This window comes from Macrobrachium rosenbergii, chromosome 13, assembly GCF_040412425.1.
Source record: "Macrobrachium rosenbergii isolate ZJJX-2024 chromosome 13, ASM4041242v1, whole genome shotgun sequence".
NCBI lineage: Eukaryota > Metazoa > Arthropoda > Malacostraca > Decapoda > Palaemonidae > Macrobrachium > Macrobrachium rosenbergii.
The window spans coordinates 23,191,086-23,218,540 of record NC_089753.1 but is presented as its reverse complement, the minus strand read 5'-3'; the positions used below and the strand labels follow the sequence as shown (position 1 = coordinate 23,218,540).

At 37.7% G+C, this 27,455-nt stretch overlaps 1 protein-coding gene and 3 pseudogenes across 11 annotated transcripts in view; 3 read left to right on the top strand and 1 right to left on the bottom strand.

Annotated features, from left to right (window-relative positions):
• LOC136845024 (longitudinals lacking protein, isoforms H/M/V-like) overlaps nucleotides 1-27,455 on the bottom strand; it is a 345,912-nt gene that overhangs the window by 154,351 nt on the left and 164,106 nt on the right. The window lies entirely within an intron of this gene.
• On the top strand, nucleotides 1,776-4,767 carry LOC136844629 (sericin 1-like; annotated as a pseudogene).
• Nucleotides 9,201-12,641, top strand: LOC136844628 (sericin 1-like; annotated as a pseudogene).
• On the top strand, nucleotides 16,111-19,327 carry LOC136844627 (uncharacterized; annotated as a pseudogene).

Sequence of the window (27,455 nt, the reverse complement as noted above, 5' to 3'; positions counted from 1 at the left end):
CACCGACAAATTGTAAAGCAAAGACAGCAAATTTTTGTCCTCGTGCATCACCACTGGAACAGCCATATTCAAATTGTGATCAGCAGTGGTAGCAGCAGCTACAACATGTTTGAAAACAGGATAATTAATATTCTTAAGATTATGCATTCCCATAAGTTTGAACTTCCTTATTGAATTCTTAATTTTTTCAGACATTATGGTTCAAACTCAGTTCTTGGAAATGCTATGTTCTGCCTGGAATTTAAAGTGCCTCTGTAATCAATTTTAGGGTTTCTTTGGGGGAATTTTAATTTACATTTCCATAATTACCCATCAAAACAGTGCAGTTGCAGTATCGGTTGTGATATATTCTGCATCAGTAAGCCTCAAGTCTGTGGGCAAGTAGGTATTGCAGCAAAATTTCTAGTTGTTGTGAGCACTAATTCTACGATATACTGTTCCATGGCACAACGGTATCATTGCTGACATAACAAAGCATTTCTCCTGTTCTTCCAGTTTGCGTATCAGACCTGTAAGTAAGATTCTTGCACCTTGGTTTTCCTGCTATTGCTGTGTGGGTCTTTCTTCTGCGCAAAACAAAATAACAGTGGCCCAAAATAAAATATGGAACATAATTGTAGATGGAGGAGAGAGAGCCAAAAGTCTTCTTGATAGAAACTGCATAAAGACAGTTACAGCAGAACACACACAGACGAAATCAAAAGAAAACAAAAGCATCAAATGTGTACATGTCTTTGAAAGATGAACACGTGAAGCCGTTCAGAATTCCCGATTCGGATCCCTTTAAAATTCATTAAACCAGTATGAAATATTACCTAGTCGGATTTTTGGTGATGCGAACGTAACAAGGAACTCTCATAATTTATTGAGTCAAGATTAATAATAAGTGTAGTAATTGCACAGTAACTGCTCATTTCCATTTTACTTCTATCTTTGTTCCTTCTTGCTACTGCTGATTGTATACCACTGATTTTTAATCAATTTAAAATTGATTTCCCTTGACAATTTTTTTTTCAGTGAGAAGAAGAAGAAGAAGAAGAAGAAGAAGAAGAAGAAGAAGAAGAAGAAGAAGAAGAAGACAATATATACATTGCCAGCGTTACTTTCTTCCCCCCAACAGCAAACCCTAAGCAATCAAATGGATCAAACCAAATTTCCTTAATATGATCACTTTCCAATAACAGAAAATCAAAGACCAAACTAATGCCTTAACATTAAGAAATGTTCCCCTTTTTTGCAGCCAGCTGTTACATCAAGGTGAAACGTTCGAAACAGAATTTTGTTGCCATGGTCCTTCAGTCTTAGCATCCATCTGTCAAGCAACAATCCTGCAGCCTTAGTGACCCTGTGAAAAGCGCATAAGATGGAGTCATAAGAGATAAAGCTCAAACCAAAACCTCATAAATTTACCACGTAGCCATCTGAAATTTCTACAGGAGTCACATGAATTTATGGACCACCGAACAGAAGAACAGAGAAGCGAGGTATCTCGTTCTTTACAAGGACAACCTTCTTCCCAATTACTACAACTACTTCCAGGGCATGACAGGACACACAAATCCTGATCTAGAAAGAAAGCCGTCATGACTTCGCTCTCTCTCGCCCACCTGACCCCTCCCCCCCTCGTACACCCTTAAGCTTCTCCAGTCTGAGTCTGAGTCCTGGACTTGCTTAGTGTGAGTATAAAAGGGCCTCATCTCTTGCAACGGCAGCTCACTCACTTGAGGGCCATCGGCGTCGCATGAAGGAAACCCACCCTCCCAGCCATCTCCACAATGGCCTCCTGGCTTAGATTGGTAATGGCACTCAGCGATTTGTTGGGATCTAAAAGAGTTTCTCTCTCTCTCTCTCTCTCTCTCTCTCTCTCTCTCTCTCTCTCTCTCTCTCTCTCTCTCTATATATATATATATATATATATATATATATATATATATATATATATATATATATGATATATATCTGCTATAGAAGCAGGCATCATATTATGCCACGAATATTTATTACTGGCTTTAATATATATATGTATATATATATATATATATATATATATATATATATATATATATATATACTCTCATATATATACTGGGTATATATTCAACATTAAAGGCAATAGTGGGAGGTTCCCGGAAAAAGGCGTCAAAATTATACTGCTGGAATCAAACATTAAAAGCCGGATCGTGAATGAAATGAACATCACGTACCAAACCCTCCAAAATATTAGCCGCACCGTACACCTACACAGAGGACAAGTCAAGATCACGTCGAGTACACACGCTGCAACACTCAACTCCACTTTGCACACACTCTTGTTACTCCTGGGTGTTCAGATCCTTCCTTTCCAATATATACACTTCTTTCACTACATTTATCCACCACTTTCATAGCCTGTCTTTCATACTTACTCCTCAAGCTTCCAAATAGTACATTATTTTCACCAATCAATCGTTCCCTATTCTCTCCACATGACTAAATCCCTTTTTCATATCAAAACATGCATAATTATATACACACAGTCTTCACACACACACACACACACACACACACACACACACACATATATATATATATATATATATATATATATATAATATATATATATATATATGTATATATATATATATATATATATATAATATATAGTATATATATATATATATTATAATATAATCTGTTTTTATATATATATACCTAATATTTATAAATTTAATAATATTTTTATTTGCAATCATAATTTCTCAGGACTTAATCTTCAATATTTTTATTTTTAAAGGACTTAATCTTCAAATAGATGAATAGATGAATAAATAAAAATTTTTATGCTTATATTCCAAACCATTTCCTTTCACCTTCGTATATTTTACTCAACTTTTCAGGCAGTGTTGTCTGCTGTGGCAGTTAGCACTCTGAGTTTGCCTGGACCAGATGGAGCCTACAACATACCTCAAGTAGGAACTGGAAGGCGTTCCCAGTATTTTGTCCTTCATAGAGATGGTACTTATAAATATGGCCACGATACTGGTGAAGGAGCCTTTGAGAGTGCCAAGTCTACAAGGGTTGGACAGCAAGATGGAAGGTTTGGCTATGTTGATCCTGATGGCAATTCTGTCAATCTTCAATACACAGCTGGTGAGGGTGGTTTTGTCCCATCAGGATCTCACCTCCCACAACCACATCCTGACTTTCATGCAGCCCATGCTGCTGCAAGGGCTCGTCCACCTTTCGTTGATCCTCTCGCTAACCCAAATGCTGATGCTTCTTATGGTTTCCAGTTTGCTGGAGAAGGACAAACAAGATCAGAGCAAAGTGATGCCACTGGAAATGTCCGAGGATCTTACTCTTACACAGACGATGATGGAATCACAAGAACCTACTCTTACACTGCAGGTCGTGGTACTGGCTTCGTTGTAGAAGGTAATGACCTTCCACTGTCACCTAAAACTCCTCAATCTCTCTCCTTCTACTCCAGCAGCTACACGACAATCTTCCTCAGGTACCAGATTCCCCTCAAGTAGCAGAACTCACTCTGCTGCAGGTTCTACATCACACGCCATCTCCTCTTCTGTTGTTGCAGTTAAGAGTGCAAGTGGAACCTTTTCCTCTTCACAAAGTGGTGCTTCTTCTTCACAAAGTTCAGCTAGTAATGATGGCTCTTACTCTTTCTCCTTCGATGCTGGTGACCATTCTCGCTCAGAATCTGCTGACGCTAACCTTAATGTACAGGGACAGTTTTCTTTTGTTGCTGATGATGGTGTCAGAAGAAGGGTTGACTATCAAGCTGGAGCTGATAGAGGATTCACTGCATCTGGAGATCATCTACCAACTGCCCCATCTTCAAACACACCTACCTCCTCCCAGTCCTCTGCCTTCCGTGGTGCCTCACGTTCCATCAACTTACCAGTGCCCCATCACCTTCTCTTCACGGTTCTGCCAGTCCATCTATTTCTGCTGGCTCTCAAACATATTCTTCTGGTACTCGTCCCTCTTCCTCAACTCGTCCACGTTTCGAAGAAGCTAATACTCGCAGTGAACTAAGGCCAGATGGAAGTTATGCTTTTGCATATGAAACGTCCAGCCACTCAAGGAATGAAGCAGGTGACACCAGTAACAATGTTGATGGAGATTTTGCATTTGTTGCTGATGATGGTCAATGACGACAGATCCAATATCAAGCTGGTTCTGACACTGGATTCATTGCTGAGGATCCCACATTCCAAAAGGTCCCATTGTCCCTGGAGCACCTTCTGGTCAGCCTACAGGTAGGATTACACCTGTACAAGAAGTCCCTTTCATTGACCCATTAGCTAATTCCAATGCTGATGCTTCCTATAACTTTGCCTTTGACTCTGAACAGTATTCAAGATCAGAGACTGCAGATGCTGATGGAAATGTTAGCGGAACTTACACTGTCGTAGATGATGATGGAACCCGACGCACTGTTCGCTTCCGTGCTGGACAGGGCATTGGTTTCAAACCTCAGGAGGTTTCTTCTTCAAAGGGACCTCGCTCCATCTAAACCATCTTCTTCTTAATCTCCATCTCACACAGGATCAGTTGGCTCAGCATCCTTCCTAGCATTTTTCTTCAGCATCATCTCAAGTTTCATCATTTTCTTCATCATCATCTAGTGGTTCTCATCGACCATCTTCCCCTCACAGTATTCTGCTCCTTCTTCACAAACAACACAGTCCTGATAACTTCAAACTTACTCAGTATGATGCATCAAAGAACCCCAATAAATTTGGATATGTCTTAACTTTCAACTGATAATGGACTCAGAGTCACCTTTTTCTTGGTCATGAATGGAACGTAGGGTAATGTTATGTTAATAATAATTATGAAACTAATGTATTATATTTTCTCTATCACAGTACCTGCATTACCATGAAAAGCAATGCTATGGCACATGTAAAAAAAACAATAAAAAGTGAAGCATTTAATACCCATTTTTGCTGCTTTCAACCCTTCGTTTTACCTTCCATTCCTGGGCAATAATTCAATTATCTACCATGAATATACTTGATATAATAAGATTCAAATAAATATAAAACAATAACAAGACACACATTTGTTTCTGATAAATTTATCTCACAGAAAGTACACCACTGCAGTTAAACACATAATTTTACAGAAACTATCCCTGTTTTTCATGTTAACCTGACTTTATCATAATTTTCCACTTTCCTGTTTGAATCTCTATTGTTGCTGTATGTCAATGCAGACTAATTTATTTAATCAATTTCATGATCAACCTCAATGTTCAATTTTCTCCATTTTTTACATAAACAGGTCATGCATCAGCCACAACCTCATCTAACAAAACCATGGTCTAAGACAGGATTTTGCACCAAAACATCTGTTATCTGTTCTAAAAGTTTAAAAAAACACAAGTGTGCACAATCAAATAACTAACCTGCATCTCCTTATTACTGTGAATCTTTCTCCAATAGTTAAACACAACTTGTAGCTCTTTGTTCTCTCTCTCTCTCTCTAGAGCTCAGACTCTCTCACTCGATGGGCTGGAGTCTCAATTCCCCAGCCGGCTGATGAAGAGTTAAGATGTTATTTCTGGTGATAGAAATTAATTCTAACTATAATCAGTTCCACAATAATCTGTAGGTCCTGTTGCTAAAACAACAAAGAGGAATTTAAAATCGATGTCTTGAACTGCAATCGAGGAGGAACAAGGCATAGCTGTTAATCAAGCTCAGTCTTTGATAAAACTACTGAGATACTTAAGTTTTGCCTGCTCACTTGTATGGCAATCATCTTCAAAATCAAAAAGTACAGTAACGAGTCCCACTGTTTTTCATCAGTTATTATTTTTATTAGTCTTTCTCCCCAGTGAGGTTAGTGATTAACTCTCTAGTGCCACAACCAGTGATTCTCAACTCCTCTCCCTTTTCTCTCTCTCTCAGAATCTTTTCTGTTAAGACAGCATTCTCTCTTTCGAAATCAAATGATGTACTTTTAATATTTTATATTTCATCTCATTCTGAAAGTAAAACCTAACTGTTGAACTTACATTTTATGCATCAGGGCCTCTGGCTATTTCTTCAACAAAATAAAAAAAAAAGGTCAAGATTCAGTAGAGAATGGTTATCTGCACTGGTCTATTTTTTAATGTGAACCTTCCCAAATATTGAATTAATCAGAATCTTAGGCCATTGGCCATGTCCACTGGGGCCTATAAGGTTCGTCTCATGACCAAATATTTTTTTTTGGAAATCGACAGTAAAAGGTTTAAAATCTGTCTTTAGGAGGAAAACCTCAAATGTCCTTAAGTTGCACTTTTGAATAAATTGTCTTACCCCAACTGGTCAATCAAAGTATGATGGAAAGTCAGATGAAAATAAAGTTTGCTGTATGGTTCAAGGAACGAAACACACAGGTTTGCAGCTTCATATATAAAGGAACACTGCATCCAAAGAAGTCTGTGTTTTGTAAATGTATCACATTATTACGAGGTGTAACTGATATATTCCATATACTTACTGTATATCTTTTACAAAGTTTTTTTTTTAGAATATTGAACATTCAAGCAATCCAGTTCTTGAATTAAAATGCCGTTAACCTGTCATTCTTTTTGGATATCCATTGATGGTCGTTCATTCGGAAGAGGTACAATAACAACCATCCTAACGAACTCAGCAAACAGCAAGAAGTTACATGAATATTTTGGCGGTAACTGACATTGTCCCTAACATCCAGTTTAGGAATTTCTCATGAAGCATTCTATCGTCTATGAATGAAGCTGAAGTCAATTTGGGAGACAAAAGGTAATCACATGAGGTACACGATCAGTGAAGACAAAATTGTTTTGTCTTAAATGTTTCAAAGAGTTGGTTTAACATCATAAGCTCTTGAATGCCTCTTACAAGAATCCATAAATAAAAACACCATGGATCTGGAAACTAAAACAATGCAGAAGAAACTCAAACAATGCAGTAAATTATGTACCGGGGTAGTTAATCGACTGTATCTTAAAAGTGTCATAATATTCCAAGGTGGAAGAGGGCATGGGCTCAATGCCTCACCTAATGAAAAACTTTTCCGATATATTTTGGAAAGTTTAACAAATTATATGCCAACTTCTAAGGATACGACTTTTAAGTGAAAAGGGCACATATTACAATTTGTATGTTATACATATATATATATATATATATATATATATATATATATATATATATATATATATATATATATATATATATATATATATATATATATATATATATATATATATATATATATATATATATATATATATATATATATATTTATATATATATATATATATATATATATATATATATATATTTATGAACTGATTAACTGTGAATAAAAAATATTTATGGATACATACATTACAAAACATGAATGAATGAAACAAAGTACTGCAAGGCCTGCAAACTTCTTGTCCTCACTTACACAGAGAAAAATGTTTAAAATAAGTTTATAAATAGGCTCATACGACAGATAGGATTACAAAATAAATTATATGTAATCTTAAAAATACAGATTAAATAATTAGTAAAATCAAAACAAAAAATATTTAGGAACAAAAATTTTGCATGGCTCAAAGCTCCAAAAATAAGGCGACAGAAAATAAAAGATTATACAACAATAAAACTAAACTATAAAAACTAAATAAATGGAATGTTTAAGTAAATTATAAAATTTTACATATATATATATATATATATATATATATATATATATATATATATATATATATATATATATATATATATATATTTATATATACATAAAGATTTACTACAAAACCATATATATCCAAAATTTCAATACACTGCAGCGATCTACCTTCTGTACATTTATCTACTCCTGATTTAATTTCATGACCTCAGATATTTTATAAACACGATCAGCTGATCGGACAATGATTAAAATTCAACTGAAGTAAGCTGAAAAAATGGGCCATCTTCTACAAGATCCAACGAGACTATATTGGCTGTTGTATATATATATATTTTCATATATTATATATAAGACATATTATTATATACATGTATCCATATACATAGAGAGATATATATATATAAAAGAGATTGATCTCCATATATATTAATAGAAATCTCCAGAGTTACATATTATCAGTTCAGAAGGAAAGATCGCTACTAATATCAACCCCAAAACTTCCATTAAAACAAATAACTTAAAACTTATTCAAAAAAACAATTACAAAAATAAAAGAAAAGAAAAGGAAAACATTCAATATAAATACAGAAGAATCAAAAAAATGGAAATCTAACAAAAAAAGAAAGACTGATTTTTACTGCCACGTGACATATCACAAAATGACTGCATGAGATTCATACATTTATTATTCTGCAATTTCATGTTACAAAGAACAAAATGAAATCGGACAATAACAAATTCTAAATCATGTTTGAGATGAAACAATGGACGTCTTCAATCCATGAACACTATATTCCTGTTGTGGATTTTCATCCTCAATTCAAATTCTTATTTTAAGACGGGAACACTCTGATGGTAGATTAAGACTGGAAAGCTAGAAGATTTTTTTTCCAATTCTGAAAAGAATGGAAACACTGATTCAGTTCAAAACTGCAACTCTTTCCATCCACAACTCAATGAAAGAATTTTATATTAACTATAACACAAAGACGTCAAATGGAACACTTCCAAACTCTCAAATTTCAAACAGTCAATTTTTCTACAGTGTGGCAATTGATCAGAACCTAAGATGGATAAATTACTTGAATCGTTTACTACATAATTTAAATGCAAACAGAATGAAAAAGTCTAATATGTCATGGCTGGAAAATAATATTCACCATTATTCTGCTAATGATAAAAAGGATCATTATGATAAAGAACGAGGGAAATAATCGCACTCAGGAAATCTAATTTCAAAGTCTTCATAAATCAAATGAACAACGGAAAGAAACAACAGAAGGAATGAAGCACAGGATCCAGTTCTCCCAAGGGCGATCAGGCACAGCTCTTACAGGCCACGACAGACCACCAATTCAGATCTGGCAATGAAGGCACTGGCTGATGCCCTGATTTCTGTCCTTCTACCCCTACCCCCCTCCCAAAAAAACTTGCTCACCCAACCCCACCCACCTCGTCCACTCTCCTACTCTCATTCCGTCTCACAGCCTCCTCTGGGTATAAAAGGGCCTCATCTCTTGCAAAGGCAGCTCACTCACTCGTGGGCCATCGGCGTCGCCTGAAGGAAATCCACCCTCCCAGCCATCTCCACAATGGCCTCCTGGATTAGCTTGGTAATAGCCCAACTCAGCGATGTGTTGAGAGGAGTACCTTCCTGTGAATGCAATCCAGCTCTCTCTCTCTCTCTCTCTCTCTCTCTCTCTCTCTCTCTCTCTCTCTCTCTCTCTCTCTCTCATTCTTATGCCCACATTCAAGATGGAAATAAGGCCATTTATGTTGATTTTATTGCCCTAAAGGATTTTTCTTTGTTTTTCGTATGAAAAGCATATGCATACACTACCTTCCTTCACCTTCTATGACACCCTTACTATTTTTTCACATTCGATAATCATGAATCATTTTCTATTACTTTTCTTAAGAACTCAGTTGGACTTATGGCCCTATTTACTGGCACAAGGATTACCATCGAAAATTCATCACTGTGAACAGAAACTCGAGACATTTGGCAGTGGACATGTACCCAGTGGTCGTGAAATGATGTGATGGGGTTGATTCCTTTACCTTTCTATGCCACTCCATCTTCACTGATAATTTTCAACACTTCCACTCTAGAAACATTTTTCCCCTACAGACATCCATCAATAGACTTGTCAAAACAGACTTTCCAGTTCTTCCCACACTTCTCTGATTCTATGAAGGTGAAACCATCACTCCAACATGCCCACAAATCGGCCTTTCTTCCTTCTCCAGCCTAATTATCTAACATTTACTCCAATCTCCAAAACAAACCACTCTTCTTTTCACTCCTTATTTTATTTCCAACTCATCCTTCTTGTCACTCTTTTCTAAGTCCTTTGATAATCACCTACAAAGCTCTTAAACTCTTTAGTTCAGGGGTTTAAAAGAACTTTTCCATTCCTCCTCAATCAAAATCAACTGGAGCTCTGAACTCTGCTTCTCTCTAAAGTCAGATAATCATCTAAATGAGGATGAAATTTTTAAAAAATTAACTCTTTACACTTCTTCCTAACAATCTCATTTTCCAGTCATCTTTTATATAAAAACAAGCCTTAAAATAAATTTCATTTTAATGAATTAAATTATCTATTTGAATATGAATTTCAAAGACTGTCCAATATCAGTCACTTTACACTAAAATAATTTCTGCAAAAACAAGACACCAAATCTTTACGGTCATATCAAAATTCATAGCATAAAGTTGATGTCATTATAATATAACTGCAATTTATCTTTTCTAATAATTTATACATTACTGTTTAGATTAAAGGGTAATCTTACAGATAGCACAGAAATGCATATTTTCCATTTATAAAACGAATTTTTATTAATTGCAGGTTGTGTTGTCTGTCTTGACAGTTAGCACTCTAAGTTTGCCTGGACCTGATGGGGCCTACAACATACCTCAAGTAGGAACTGGAAGGCGTTCCCAGTATTTTGTCCTTCATAGAGATGGTACTTATAAGTATGGCCACGATACTGGTGAAGGAGCCTTTGAGAGTGCCAAGTCTACAAGGGTTGGACAACAAGATGGAAAGTTTGGCTATGTTGACCCTGATGGCAATTCTGTAAATCTTCAATACACAGCTGGTGAGGGTGGTTTTGTCCCATCAGGATCTCACCTCCCACAACCACATCCTGACTTCCATGCAGCCCATGCTGCTGCAAGGGCTCGTCCACCTTTCGTTGATCCTCTCGCTAACCCAAATGCTGATGCTTCTTATGGTTTCCAGTTTGCTGGAGAAGGACAAACAAGATCAGAGCAAAGTGATGCCACTGGAAATGTCCGAGGATCTTACTCTTACACAGACGATGATGGAATCACAAGAACATATTCTTACACTGCAGGTCGTGGTACTGGCTTCGTTGTAGAAGGTAATGACCTTCCACTGTCACCTAAAACTCCTCAATCTTCTCCATCGACTCCAGCAGCTACACGACAATCTTCCTCAGGTACCAGATTCCTCCAAGTAGCACACCTACAGGATCCTTAGGATCTCACTCAACTCTCTCCTCCTCCTCCTCCCCTAGTTACAGGCCATCTGCTGCAGGTTCTACGCCATCTTCCTCTTCTCTTGTTGCAGTTAAGAGTGCAAGTGGAACCTTTTCCTCTTCACAAAGTGGTGCTGCTTCTTCACAAAGTTCAGCTAGTAATGATGGCTCTTACTCTTTCTCCTTCGATGCTGGTGACCATTCTCGCTCAGAATCTGCTGACGCTAACTTTAATGTACAGGGACAGTTTTCTTTTGTTGCTGATGATGGTGTCAGAAGAAGGGTTGACTATCAAGCTGGAGCTGATAGAGGATTCACTGCATCTGGAGATCATCTACCAACTGCCCCATCTTCAAACACACCTGCCTCCTCCCAGTCCTCTGCCTTCCATGGTGCCTCACGTCCATCAACTTACCGTGCCCCATCACCTTCTCTTCACGGTTCTGCCAGTCCATCTATTTCTGCTGGTTCCCAAACATATTCTTCTGGTACTCGTCCCTCTTCCTCAACTCGTCCACGTTTCGAAGAAGCTAATACTACTTGCAGTGAACTAAGGCCAGATGGAAGTTATGCTTTTGCATATGAAACATCCAGCCACTCAAGGAATGAAGCAGGTGACACCAGTAACAATGTTGATGGAGATTTTGCATTTGTTGCTGATGATGGTCAACGACGACAGATCCAGTACCAAGCTGGTTCTGACACTGGATTCATTGCTGAGGATCCCACATTCAAAAAGGTCCTATTGTCCCTGGAGCACCTTCTGGTCAACCTACAGGTAGGATTACACCTGTACGAGAAGTCCCTTTCATTGACCCATTAGCTAATTCCAATGCTGATGCTTCCTATAACTTTGCCTTTGACTCTGAACAGTATTCAAGATCAGAGACTGCAGATGCTGATGGAAATGTTAGCGGAACTTACACTGTCGTAGATGATGATGGAACCCGACGCACTGTTCGCTTCCGTGCTGGACAGGGGATTGGTTTCGAACCTCAGGAGGTTTCTTCTTCAAGGGGACCTCGCCCATCTAAACCATCTTCCTCTTCTTCATCTCCATCTCACACCGGATCAGTTGGCTCACCATCTTCTTCCCATACAGGAGCATTTGCTACATCAGCACCATCGCAAGTTGGAACATTCTCTTCATCGTCATCTAGTGGTTCAGCACGACCATCTTCCCCCTCACAGTATTCTGCTCCTTCTTCACAAAGACACAGTCCAGAAGACTTCAAACTCACTCAGTACGACGCCTCAAAGAACCCCAATAAATTTGGATATGTCTTAACTTTCAACTGATAATGGACTCAGGCGCACCTTTCTTGCAAACACGTGTGGGAATATTATGTTAATAATAATTATGAAACTAATGTATTATATTTTCTCAATATCATAGTACCTGCATTACCATGAAAAGCAAAGCTTTGGCACATGTAAATAAAAACAATAAAAAGCGAGCACCGTAATACCTATCTTCATTCAACCTTCGTTTTACCTACAACTGTTGCTCAAAGGCTATAACTTGAATATATACCATGAATATAAGTGACTATCACAAGACATAATACAAAAGCTAAAAAGATTGGAATAAATATAAATCCTTACAAAGACACATAACACTGCTGAGAAGTTAATCTTACAAAAAGTATACCACTGAAATTTACAACTGATTTAGCCATAAGTTTACAGAAACTATTTCTGTTTCCTCTATCTATGCTAAATTCTGTGAATATGCACACTAAATAATCTTCGCTGGGTTTCTAAGCAACAAAAACTTTCACTAATTTTTCCTAATTTATTATTTTCCCGAAAACAAACACATACAGCCACAATCTGTCACAACCTTCTGTACAATCTAACAACCAGATCGTCTCCTCATTTCTTGCTGCCTAAAGCTTTCATGGTTTCTCTTTTGGTTTAAAAGACACAAGTGCGCCTTAAATAACCACACTATGATTTTGGTTGAGGCCCACTATGAAACGTCTCTAATACTTAAACATAACGGGTCTCTCTCTCTCTCTCTCTCTCTCTCTCTCTCTCTCTCTCTCTCTCTCTCTCTCTCTCTCCTTGTTTATAGGATGTGAATTGTACTCACTGACAGTAATCACTATCACCAATATATATAGAATATATATATATATATAAGCTCAATAGAATATAGATATATGCAAGTAACGTCATACTGGTAGTGGGTTTGTGTAAGAATCTATAGATAAGAGGAACAGAGACCAACAAACTGATTGACTGTATTAGTTAGTTCATAATATCTCTGTCTTTATAATTATCAATCAGTTCAAAAGGAAATACTGGGATCACCCACGATGCAGGCAATCGTTAATGTTGACGCCACTGTTGCCAAACAATACTAAAAAAATTAAAATTAATAATAAAAGAATTATTTTTAATCAAAATGAATGAAAGAATAATTAGAAATTATCTGGCATCGTGACTACCAGGCTCAATGACGCACATATCATTCTTGAAAACTACAAGCAAATATGTATTCAGCTGAACACGATGAGATTTCTCCCAGGAGAACAGCTGCTGGGATAAAGCTAAAAATGCCCCTGGCGTCATATACAACATCCTCTCTGAGGGTCTAGTGAGGATAAACGCGCCATCCTCATTTACGAGCCTCGGAGGTATAATTCCTCAGATCCCAAAACCGGGCCATTCAACCAGCAAATGCCTCACAGTCATGGGAACCAGGAAATCTTCCCAAAAAGGCTGGTGATCATAATTCGTCAAAATTTATGGGTTGTTGAGTATACCCTTTAGTTAATCGACATAATACCGTATCCCATAAAGGCATATTTCTCTATAAATAAGGATTTGTAACAAATGTCATTTCTTGCATTTTGTTTGAACTTATCATGTTCCAACGGTCTTGCCAGACCTCGTACTGAAGCTTTAAAAATAAAAAATCTTTCAGCAAAATTGGCCGTCTTGAAGTAGTTCAACTGCTGCCCGTTTTGCAATTCTGTCATGCTCTTCATTGCCACTTAATCAAACATGCTGGCACCTAGCAAAATCTTATTTCTAATCCTCGGCTTTCAGTATTGTGGGTCCGTTGCAAGATTTGTAATATCAAAGGGTTGACAGTGTTAAAACACCAAGTGCTTAGAACAGTTCCACAGCCACAGAAAAAAGTAAAATTACCCTCACCCGTACCTGCTTGTTTTCAATAGCTGAAAAATAACCATCACAACTCTGACGTCAAAATTGAGGCTTCTTTTGAAAGCGTGCCCTTCAATACGACACGTTGCTGTAAGCTCAAATCCAACGCCACCATTAGATTCAGAGCCTCGGCGAAGATAAAATAGAATCACGATATTCCTCAGCAGGAGACGAAAAATACAATGAGCGTCAGACGTTACATTACATTTCAAATCTTTAAAATATTTACATTTCAAATATTTATATTTCAAATCTTTAAAAATATTTACATTTCAAATATTTACATTTCAAATCTTTAAAATATTTACATTTCAAATATTTACATTTCAAATCTTTAAAATATTTACATTTCAAATATTTACATTTCAAATCTTTAAACTATTTACAAAACTCTACTTCTGCAAACTCTCGGGGAGTTATTGATATCTAAAAAGGAAGGATTTTTTTACTAATTAAATAAAGATTTCTTAACAACACTTGGACCCTGAATCCATAACGCTGGAACACAATAAAAAAGAACAAAGGGAAAAAGAAACAAAAAAAGACATTGAAAAATACAAATGGAAAAGAACTGAAATCTACACAAACAGAAAAATACAAGTAAAAATTACAACTGGAATTATTAACAAAGAAAGATTTCATACGTAGAGATGTAGCCTACTCCCAGCAACCAAATATCAGCCTCCACTATTTCATGACTGCGGCGATCTACCTTCTATACATTTATCTATTCCTGCAATTCCATGCCCTCAGAGATGACGATCAGCTGATCGGACAATGATAAATTTCCGCTTAAATCATTCTGATTAAAACAATGGGACGTCTTCAATCCATGAACACTATATTCCTGTTGTGGATTTTCATCCTCAACTGTAGGTGCATTACGTTTGAAGAAAGAAGAAGAGAGAGAGAGAGAGAGAGAGAGAGAGAAAAGAGAATAACAAGTCTATGGTAATTAACCACTGGTAATGATAAATATCGCATATCGAAAAATATAAATATTTATCAATGCATTGCTTCATGAATAAAAATGTCCCCAACTCATTCACAATGAAATCAAAGCATTTTACATGAAACGTAACTGAACGTCGCTGAACTTCCGGATCATAAAAAAAAAGACTATATTTTTCCTACGCTATAAGACTGATTATACCTGAGAATATAATTCATCGTTATCTGTTCAATTACAAGACGCACACAGAATCATAAAAAAAAAACATGTCATGAGATGAAATACAATCAGCAAATCTTTCCCCAACCCTAAGTTCAAACTCTTAACTTAACACTGGAACACTTTGATGCTAGATCCAAAGACTGGAAAACTTTTTTATTCCAGGTCTAAAGAATGGAAGACACTCATAAACCACTTGCATCGTTTACATGAAATTTAATACAAGTGTGGCTAAATGATAATATTACTGAGCTAATGATAACAAAAGATCATTATAATGAATATCGAGGAAAAAATCCCACCAAGAAATCTCATTTAAAACTTAAAAAATCACATAAAAACGGATGAGAAACAATGGAATGTGAAGCACAGGATCTGGTTCTCCCAAGGGCGATCGCAGGCACAACTCTTTACATACGAATTCAGATCTGGCTATGAAGGTACTGGCTGATGCCCTGATTTCTGTCCCTTCTCCCCCTACCCGGGCCTCCCCAAAATTGCTCACCCTGTCCACTCTCCTACTGTCATTCCGTCTCACAGCCTACACTGGGTATAAAAAGGGCCTCATATCTTGCAAAGGCAGCTCACTCACTCGTGGGCCATCGGCGTCGCCTGAAGGAAACCCACCCTCCCAGCCATCTCCACAATGGCCTCCTGGATTAGCTTGGTATAATATATATAACAGCGATGTGTTGAAAGGAGTAATAAATACTAAATAAATCCAGTTTCTCTCTCTCTCTCTCTCTCTCTCTCTCTCTCTCTCTCTCTCTCATTCTTATGTCCACATTCACGAAGGAAATAAGAGCATTTATAAACAAAACTTTATCGCCCTACAGATTTTTTCCTGTTTTTAAATAAATATAAAATATATATGCATAGACTACCTTACTTCACCTTCTTAGACACCCTTACTATGTTTTCATGTCCATTACCTTTTCTTAAGGCGTTTAGGAACTCAGTTAGACGTATGGCTCCTATTTATCGGCACCAGGCTAAGTCAAAATTCCATCCTGTGGACAGAAACTCGCGCATTTGAGAGTGGACATGTAACCACGAAATCATGTGATGGGGCTGATTCCTTTGCCTCTCTATGCCACTCGATCTCACTTGATAATTTTAAGCACTCACTCGAAACATTTAACTTACACCTACACAAGCATCAATAGACTTGTCAAAGGACTTTCCAAACACTTCTTGATTCTATGAAGGTGAAAGCATCTCCAACATCCCCACAAATCGGCCTTTTTCTTTCTCCAGCCTAATTATATACCATTTGACTCCAGTCTTCAAACAAACAACTCTGCTTGCCTCCTTATTTCTCCTCCAACTCATCCTTAGACAGTCACTGTTCTTAGGCCTTCCACTATCACCTACAAGCTCTTATTTAGGTCAAAACAAGGAGGAACCTCTATTCACTCCTCAATCAAAATAACTGAGTCCTGAACCTGCTTCTCTTAAAGTCAGATAATCATCTCCTGTGAACAAAATTAACTCTTTGTCTCTCTTCCTACCTAACTCATTTCCGGGCATCTTTTATATAAAAACAAGCTTTAGAATATTTTAGGTTCATTTCTGCAGCCATACCTTTCTCTGTCACTTTACACTAAAATAATTTCTTCAAAAACACGGCATCAAATCTTTACACTCATATCAAAATCCAAAGCATAAAGTTGTTGTCATTACATTACCATATATACTGTAATCTATCTTTTCTGATAACTTTCAAACATTCTGTTTATGATAAAGGGTAATCTTACAGACAGCAGCAATCTAGTCCATTTTCTAAATAATAATAGGAAATTTTATTACTTGCAGGTTGTGTTGTCTGTCTTGACAGTTAGCACTCTAAGTTTGCCTGGACCTGATGGGGCCTACAACATACCTCAAGTAGGAACTGGAAGGCGTTCCCAGTATTTTGTCCTTCATAAAGATGGTACTTATAAATATGGCCATGATACTGGTGAAGGAGCCTTTGAAAGTGCCAAGTCTACAAGGGTTGGACAGCAAGATGGAAGGTTTGGCTATGTTGATCCTGATGGCAATTCTGTAAATCTTCAATACACAGCTGGTGAGGGTGGTTTTGTCCCATCAGGATCTCACCTCCCACAACCACATCCTGACTTCCATGCAGCCCATGCTGCTGCAAGAGCTCGTCCACCTTTCGTTGATCCTCTCGCTAACCCAAATGCTGATGCTTCTTATGGTTTCCAGTTTGCTGGAGAAGGACAAACAAGATCAGAGGAAAGTGATGCCACTGAAATGTCCGAGGGTCTTACTCTCTACACAGACGATGATGGAATCACAAGAACCTACTCTTACACTGCAGGTCGTGGTACTGGCTTTGTTGTAGAAGGTAATGACCTTCCACTGTCACCTAAAACTCCACAGTCTTCTTCTTCTACTCCAGCAGCTACAAGACAATCTTCCTCAGGTACCAGATTCTCCTCAAGTAGCACAACGGCTGCTGCAAGTTCTACATCATCTTCCTCTTCTGTTGTTGCTGTTAAGAGTGCAAGTGGAACCTTTTTCCTCTTCACAAAGTGGTGCCTCTTCTTCACATACCTCATCTAATAATGATGGCTCTTACTCTTTTCTCCTTCGATGCTGGTGACCATTCTCGCTCAGAATCTGCTGATGCTAACCTTAATGTACAGGGACAGTTTTCTTTTGTTGCTGATGATGGTGTCAGAAGAAGGGTTGACTATCAAGCTGGAGCTGATAGAGGATTCACTGCATCTGGAGATCATCTCCCAACTGCCCCATCTTCAAACACACCTACCTCCTCCCAGTCCTCTGCCTTCCGTGGTCCATCCTCCCGTCCTTCAACTTCTCTTCATGGTTCTGCCGGTTCATCTATTTCTGCTGGTTCTCAAACATATTCTTCTGGTACTCGTCCCTCTTCCTCAACTCGTCCACGTTAAAGAAGAAGCTAACACTGCAGTGAACTGAGGCCAGATGGAAGTTATGCTTTTGCATATAAAACTTCCAGCCACTCAAGGAATGAAGCAGGTGACACCAGTAACAATGTTGATGGAGATTTTGCATTTGTTGCTGATGATGGTAAACGACGACAGATCCAGTATCAAGCTGGTTCTGACACTGGATTCATTGCTGAGGGATCCCACATTCCAAAAGGTCCCATTGTCCCTGAGCACCTTCTGGTCAGCCTACAGGTAGGATTACACCTGTACAAGAAATCCCTTTCATTGACCCATTAGCTAATTCCAATGCTGATGCTTCCTATAACTTTGCCTTTGACTCTGAACAGTATTCAAGATCAGAGACTGCAGATGCTGACGGAAATGTTAGCGGAACTTACACTGTCGTAGATGATGATGGAACCCGACGCACTGTTCGCTTCCGTGCTGGACAGGGAATTGGTTTCGAACCTCAGGAGGTTTCTTCTTCAAGGGACCTCGCCCATCTAAACCATCTTCCTCTTCTTCATCTCCATCTCACACAGGATCAGCTGGCTCACCATCTTCTTCCTCTGCAGGAGCATTTGCTACTTCAACGTCATCTCAAGTTGCACCGTTCTCTTCATCATCACCTAGTGGTTCAACACGGCCATCTTCCCCCTCACAGTATTCTGCTCCTTCTTCACAAAACTTCAAACTCACTCAGTACGACGCATCAAAGAACCCCAGTAAATTTGGATATGTCTTAACTTTCAACTGATAATAGACTCAGGCGCACCTTTATTACGAACAAGTGTGGGAATGTGATGTTGTTAAACAGGATGAACCTTAATTAGTTTTAGTTAATAATAGTTTTATTATGAAACTAATTTATTATATTTTCTCACTATCACAGTACCTGCATTACCATGAAAAAACAAAGCTTTGGCACATGTAAATAAAAACAATAAAAAGTGAGCACAGTAATACCCATTTTTATTCAATCCTCGTTTTACCTTTGATTCCTGAGCATGTGACTTATTATCTACCAAGAATATATGTGATGTAATAAGATTCGAATAAATATAAAACAATACCAACACACACAACAATACTGATAATTTTATCCCACAGAAAGTACACCACTGCGGTTAAACCTGATTTTACCATAATTTTACAGAAACTTTCTTGTTTTCTCTATTGTTGTTAAATTTTGTGCATTTGCGGTAACTTAACTGGATTTCAGATCAACAAAAACTTTCATTAATATTCCCCACTTCTTTTTTACATTTTTTCCTAAAACAAATAAACACAGCCACAACCTTTCGTTGAATCTAACAACCAGTTCGTCTTCTCATAGCTTGCTGCCTAAAATTCTCATGTTATCTTTTTTTATTTAAAAAACACAAGTGGGTCTTAAAGAACCACACTATGATTTTGGTTGAGGACTACTATGAAACGTCTTCAATTTTTAAAACATAACAGGTATCTCTCTCTCTATCTCTCTGTCTCTCTCTCTCTCATCTGTCTTGTTTACAGAATGTGAATTGCACACACTGACAGTAATCAGTTGACCAACGGATCTTTAGAACCTAACAGTTACTTTAGTAAAACAACAAAGAGGAAATGTTAATCGACTGTCTTGAGCTGCAATCGAGGAGGAAAAAGGCAGATGACTAAGAACCTCATTTCTTGAAAAACTTTGCCGAGATGCAAAACTCTGACACATTGTGGTGCCATCTTCTATAAAAATAAAAAATATAGTATATATATATATATGTGTATATATGTGTAACGAGGACAGAATTAACACCCTTTTGAAGGTGTACGTAAATGCTCCAACGATCTTTAATCCTGAAACGGAGGCGTATGAACGTTCGCTCACGGCAACACTTACATCTATTTTTCTCCTCTTTCTCTCTCTCTCTCTCTCTCTCTCTCTCTCTCTCTCACCGTGTATCACCTCTCTCTCTCTCTCTCTGTGTATCGCCTCTCTCTCTCTCTCTCATCGTTTTCCGAAGTTCACCCACCCGAATCGCACTCATTCTCACCAAATCGATTAAATGGACCATTTAAAGAAACGCAATAGTTTCTACAAAAATAGGTTTATTATTCAAATAACCCAACAAGAAATGAATAAAACAAAGCAAAGATTAAAATGCATAATAAATGAAATATCGAGTTAGATAACTAAACTCTGAACTGTAAAACACTTCTGATTAAAGAAGTCTCACTATGGCTAATAGCCTGAAAATATCCAAACTCACACATACTCCCCAAATCAATAATTAGTCATGTCAAAACCAGTCTACCACATGTTATTCGAACCAGTCCACACTGTCTACCGACATCTGTCCACAGACATCTGTCGGAAGAATCAAACATGATAGAAAACTCCCAAAAAATATATGAAATGCAAAAACACAATAATGGAAAGTGTAAAATGCATAGCCAAGATATGGCAAACGTAACATGACAAAATAATAATATGAAAGAGGTATGAATATTCATATTAAATCTCCACACCAGTTCAAAAAGTTCATAATGATTAGAAAATCATGGTAAAAATCACAAGTTCAATTTTCTCCCATAAAAACAGAGATTTCAAAGTCTACCTTATCTGCTGATTAAAAGCCTGGATCTCTCCAAAGCTACGTCTAGACAACTGCAGTTCTATCACGTTAATGAACGATCAAACTCACTTTTAGGGCAGATTTTGGCACAATCTAGATCAAATTAACGCACGTACTCATGAATATGCATAACACTTCGGAAGATCACCTGACTGACAATATTGCTGAGGAATCAAACTATTTGTTGAACACAAAGATTTTACCTCGGTCTCTCGACCTAGTTCCATCTGACTCCATAAATTCTTTCATCACATCTTAAAGCATTGAAGCTATGAAATGCATATATGTGTCCTTTAAAACTTGTAGCAGCCATATTTTCTGAAAAGAGCTCGGCCACCACATAAGAGCGTCTCGCTCTCCTTAACGGCAAACTAAAGCAAAAGCATATGTATAAAACATAACAGAATAGGACTATGATCAATTAGCAATGTCTACTGCACTGCAGCTTTAAGGACTGCTCTCATGACGCACTTCCAAAGTCACTGGGGTTGAGTTCTTAGAGCCTTTACATGTAATCTTACAAACACGAATAAGCTTTACTACTCCCACAACAAGAATTATCAGTAAAATAGCTATTAAGACAATTAAAATTGTCGGCATAATATATTCCTGATACTGGAACATCACGGAATCGTCAATGTCTTCCAACGGTGGAACCGTCATTGGCACCTTGGTTGTAGGTACCTCCACTACCAAATGCTCGTTATGCGATGACGATAATTATCTTCTCAGAACTGTTGAATACAGCACGGCTAAATACGAGAAATTCCGTAGACAGGATTCTGCAGGATGAATCGAACTGCCCGGACCCTCGATGAACGAATGTCGTCGACTTGTTGCTCTGGCACATCATTGTAACTGCATACTCCTTGCAAAAAACACAGCAGGAAGAGTACTGGTGGACTCAATGTGGTAATCTCGCAGGAACTGTCTAAAGTCACATTCTGTCGGAGTCTGTCTATGAACTAATGATAATTCACAACCACCCACAGACACAACTCGCAACTGGAAAACACTACTGTCACACACACACCTCTCTCTAACTAAAGTACAACCTGTCTTATAATCAACTCCCGAACCTTGATATTGATCTCCCAAAATGAACATGGTTTCTAATCTATCCCATGTCACTACTGAGTCTCCCAAAAACACTCGAAAAAGGTCTAATAACAAAACTAAGAAAAAGTTTCATGTTACTGAACCAAACAAAACTACTAATGCAAAAGTAAACACTCACAATGTGAACTAATTCCAAGTTTGTATCTCAGAATAATCACAGTCAACTCACTATTAAGCACAACAACTCTACGGAACTCACTCATAAAAAAAATTCTATCCAACAGAAAAAAAATACTCGAGAATCCTATCTAAACACCAAAAGGTATCATGTCTCGTAAAAGACATGAAAGTTCTACTCCGGTTAGTAAATATTTCGCAACATCTGACTAACTCTCAACAAAATAGCAATTGACGTAATGGCAATCGCTCCCATGATCATAACAATTACAACTACTCACAACACAGCTCCCTTTATTTAACAAAAAAAGAAACTGGAAAAAAAATCCAAATACTCAAATACGATCTCCCAACTCGAAAAAAAAGATCAGACTTGTTCGGTCCGATATACCAAGTACCTCCCCAAAAAAAATCCTAAACAACACACACATTGCGTCAGATGATAAAATACATCATAACACAACAACCCACTAACACACGGGTCAAATCTCGTATGAAATTAGCCCATGTCTCAATTCCTAAAATCATCCGAAAACAAATGATTAAGAACTTCAACATCCAAAATGAACAAGAGACAAAAAAATAAAAAAATATCATATATATACAAACATTAACCCATTTATCCTCTAACTATATATAAACGTTCCATTACATGACTATATACAAACGTTCCATTACATCCCAACTTTCTTCAACTTCGAAATATGGGTCAATTTCGTCACTCCAGTGTTTACATCTTTAACTACAAATCTATTCCCTCTTTTGATCTCTACAATCTCAAAAGGTCCGTGGAACTTCGGACTTAATTTATAATTCAGATCATTCCGAACATTCACTTTAACAAACACTCTATCACCCATCGAAAAAGCTACTCCCCTCGATTTCGCGTTACTTTTTCTCTACCATTGCACGCGAACTAAGTTCAAGTTCTTTACTGATACGTGCAAATCTTTCTCTCGCTGTATTTATCAACGAAGTGACCGTAACATCACCCTGAACACACTCTGTAACAAATCAAAAGGTCCTTTCAACTTGTATCCATACAAAGCTTCTGCTGGAGATATCTTAATTGTGTCATTCATCATAGTATTGATACTATATCGCACTTCATCCAAAGATCTGTCCCAATGTGTATCGGAACCTCCCACCGTCATGCGCAAAGCTTCGATTACTTTCCGATTCGCCTCTCACACAACCCATTTATTTCAGGTCTATACGGGATTATAGATACTTTCTTTATCCCCAACAAATTAGCAAGACCGTCTAAAGTCTTATTAATAAACTCCCTACCATTGTCTGTGATCAGACATTCAGGAACACCATATCGACAAATTATCCCCTTAAAAACGCTATAGCAACTTCCTCAGCTGATTTGTATTTCAGTGGGAAAATCTCGACAAAGCGAGTCAACTCATCAACAACTACTAATAAATGTCTATAACCATAAGCGGACTCTGAGAAGTTACCCAGAATATCCATATGCACTCTCTGAAACGGCCTATGTGGTATGGGATATGAACCCAAACGACACGACACTGTCGTCGCTGGCTTATTCGCATTGCAAATAGCACACTTCTTCACAAAAGCTTCTACTGCGGAAAACATATTTTTCCAAAAAAACTTTGACCTGACGTTTTCATACGTCTTGTCCACACCCAAATGAGGAGAACCAAATTTACAATGTACAATGTCTAGAACTTGTGGTACTAGACTCTCTGGCACGATGATTTGTGTAATCTCACCCATGCTTCGAGTACTTCGCAAGTTATACTTAACTTTTCTCACCAATAAATTATTCTCCAACTCTAGACCAGAAAAAGGCAACTTATACCCTTTCTTCGGTGAAACTCCCTTAAGAAATGCCTTAGCATCTGACAACAATTTATCTTCATCTTGCTTTTGTTCCAGCAAGCCTATGTCCCAAGTGACATTTTCACCCGTAATATAACACACTGCGTTACTCTCACTATCACGAATAACAATCTCTCCCGAGACTGCCGACTCACTATTTCTCCCGAAGTATGCACTGTAGGAACGTGTATGTCCTCTACATGCGATCTCTCAGAACTACTAATATCAGAGACATTAGACACCAAATATTTACTCTCTTCTCCCACACAGGATTCGGTGTGTATTTCCTCATCCTCGACCGGAAAATATCTGCTCAATGCATCTGCAACTACATTATGCTTACCTTCAATGTATTTGAGGTTTGCATCAAAATCTCTCAATGTTAGGAACCAACGTGCTCTCTTGGGCGACAAATTTGGCTTATTAAAAGCTCTAACAACGGTTGATGATCTGTAAAAATCTCAACTTTATTTCCCAACAGCAACATCTTAAAATGAACAAGGCTAGAGACGACTGTAAAAGCCTCCTTGTCCACAACTGACATCAGCCTTTCGTTACTACCACGTGTTTTGAACTTTCTGCTATAAAAAGCAATTGGGTGTAATTTCCCTCAAATTTCTGCATCAAACACGCACCTATACCTTCCTGACTCGCGTCAGTCACTAAGGTGAACGGTTGACTAAAATCTGAAACTTCAAAACTGGTGGGTTCACCAAAGCGTTCTTAAGCTTCTCAAAAGCTAATTGTTGACTATCACCCCAAACAAACTTAACGTCTTCTCGTAACAAATCTGTCAATGGAGACGCTATTGTAGAAAAATTCCGCACAAAACGGCGAAAGAAACCCGACATACCTAGGAACGAACGAATCTGTTTCTGGTTTTGGGAACTGGAAAATTCACAATGGCTTTAACTTTCTCATCATTCACTCTAACTCCTCTTTAGAGATAACATGTCCTAAATAGACAATTTTTCTCTTCAGAAACTCACATTTGGCCAATTTGACCTTTAACCCAGCGAACCGTAATCGCTTAAGGACTTCTTTTAACACCTTTAGATGTTCTTCAATTGTATCTGTGCATATGAGAATATCATCCATGTACACAAACACCGACTTTCCTAACAAGCCATGAAGTACTGTGTTAACCAGTCTAGTAAATGTTATTGGGGACCCTTGTAATCCAAAAAGGCATCCTATTAAACTCGTAATGTCCCTTTGGTACCGAAAATGCTGTATATTTACGGCTACTCTCACAAAGGGAACCTGTAAAAACCCTTGCATAAGATCTATAGATGAATATATATTCTTGCCACCGATCTCAACAAACAAATCAGGCAAACAAGCTACAGGATATCTATCTGGGCATGTTTTTTCATTCAATTTACGAAAATCTACACAAACTCTGATACTACCGTCTTTCTTAGGAACTGCAAGCAAAGGAAAATTAAACGGAGAATTGGACGGTCTGATAATGCCTTCCGACTCCACTTCTGAACTTCTTTTTCTACTTCTTCCCTGATCTTAAAAGGGATTCGATATGCTGGAATATATATGGGATTTGTACCACTTTTCTAGGCGGATTGAATGTTCTAAAACATCTGTAACTCCTAATTTATCTCCTTCAAAGCAATGATATCTAGATATTCTTTCAACACTTTCTCTACTTTATCTGAATATTCAGGATAATCAACTTTAGCCAAGTGTTCATGTAGAACCTGACTTCGGAACTGTTGCTCCTCGTTAGGAAACATATTCCCGTCTCCACAAAAACTCACTAATTTATGCTCTTCATTAAACTCTTCAAAATCAATTACATAAGTATCCTTGTGATATTTTTCACTGAGTCTTGATAGCTAACTAATTCTACTGAAGTCACGCCTGCGACTGAAATTTCATTCACTGACACCGTACTCACAACGTCTTTGAATTTCTCGGTTCCCTCAACAACGCACACTTGAGAAGGAAACTTTTTTCTTTCAGCGACACCTTAACCAATGTAGGAACTCATGGTTGCAATTCAATATCTTCCAACAAAAATCCTTTGAAAGATCTTTGCGGAATATCTTCACTCTCTAATGACTGTGTTACACATGTCTCAGACTGTGTCTTAAGTTTCTCACAAGTTTTTTTTTTTCCTGTGTATATATGGAACAAAACAACCCGACTCACCTATTGTAATCCCCTGAACTCCCGTAAGAATGTTGATGTTATGTCGCATACAAGAAGGGTGTCCTAGCAAAACCATTTCACCTAAGGCTAATCCTTCTATGACCAAAAATGATTCTACTATTGTCTTTCCACCGATACAAAGCGTAAGAAATGACGAACCTAAAATATTCAGTTTCCTCGCTTGTACATCACACACTGTCTCACTAGAAGGGACTAATTTGCACTCTGGAAACCTCGAGTGAAAAAGGTCAGCATTTACTAAGTTAACTGAGCTACCAGAATCAATGAAAATATGAATTTCATTGCCATTAGAGAATCCACGTACAATCGGCCTAGGTTCTAGTGACTCTACGACCTGATTAGTCATTATCCTGTGTCTGTTTTCGAACTTATCTTGTGAAAATTCTGCTGTTCCTTTGTGTATCTAGAACTTGCATCATGTGGAATTCTCCTGTCATATCTAGAAAAACTCCCCGTGACTTCCTGAATAATCTCTACTCTTCGTGGCTGGGCAAAATCTCCATCCATGATCTGAAGATTTGCAAACTGAACAATATCTCACTCTGCAATTTGACTTACTATGGCCTATTTTATCACAATTAAAACAACGTATCGTTGTGACTGATCTCTCTGGAATTTTCTTCGATTCTACTCGTGCACATGTCTTCGCTGTTGCATCATTTCCCGAATGCGAGCGACTATCATTATTCTGTGGTTTGGAAACCGCAGCTGACATCTTTGCGCCTCCTGTACAAAACTACTGTCCAGTGTCGGGCATTTTGCTAGATTTTTGTTAATCTGTGCAAACAAAAAGGATTCGTCTGTATCCTGATCAATTCTCTTATCAAAACTATCTACAATTACATCTGGGACCGACGTTAAAAGGCAAGCAAAAGTGTAACAATCTTTCAAAGTTATCTAAGGAGATATTATTTCCAGTTACCCATGGAGAGCCTATTATAGATTTCTTTTAACTCAACTACTGCATCAAATAAATTCGCACTGTATGTGACTAGTGAATCATTGCCCTTCTGTATTTTGAGAAACTCTCGCAAATTCCGAACTGCGCATTCACGTTGAACTCCGCCATAAGTAGCTCGTAGAAATTTCTGCAGTTCATTCCAAGTTTTTCACCTTCTGAACCCG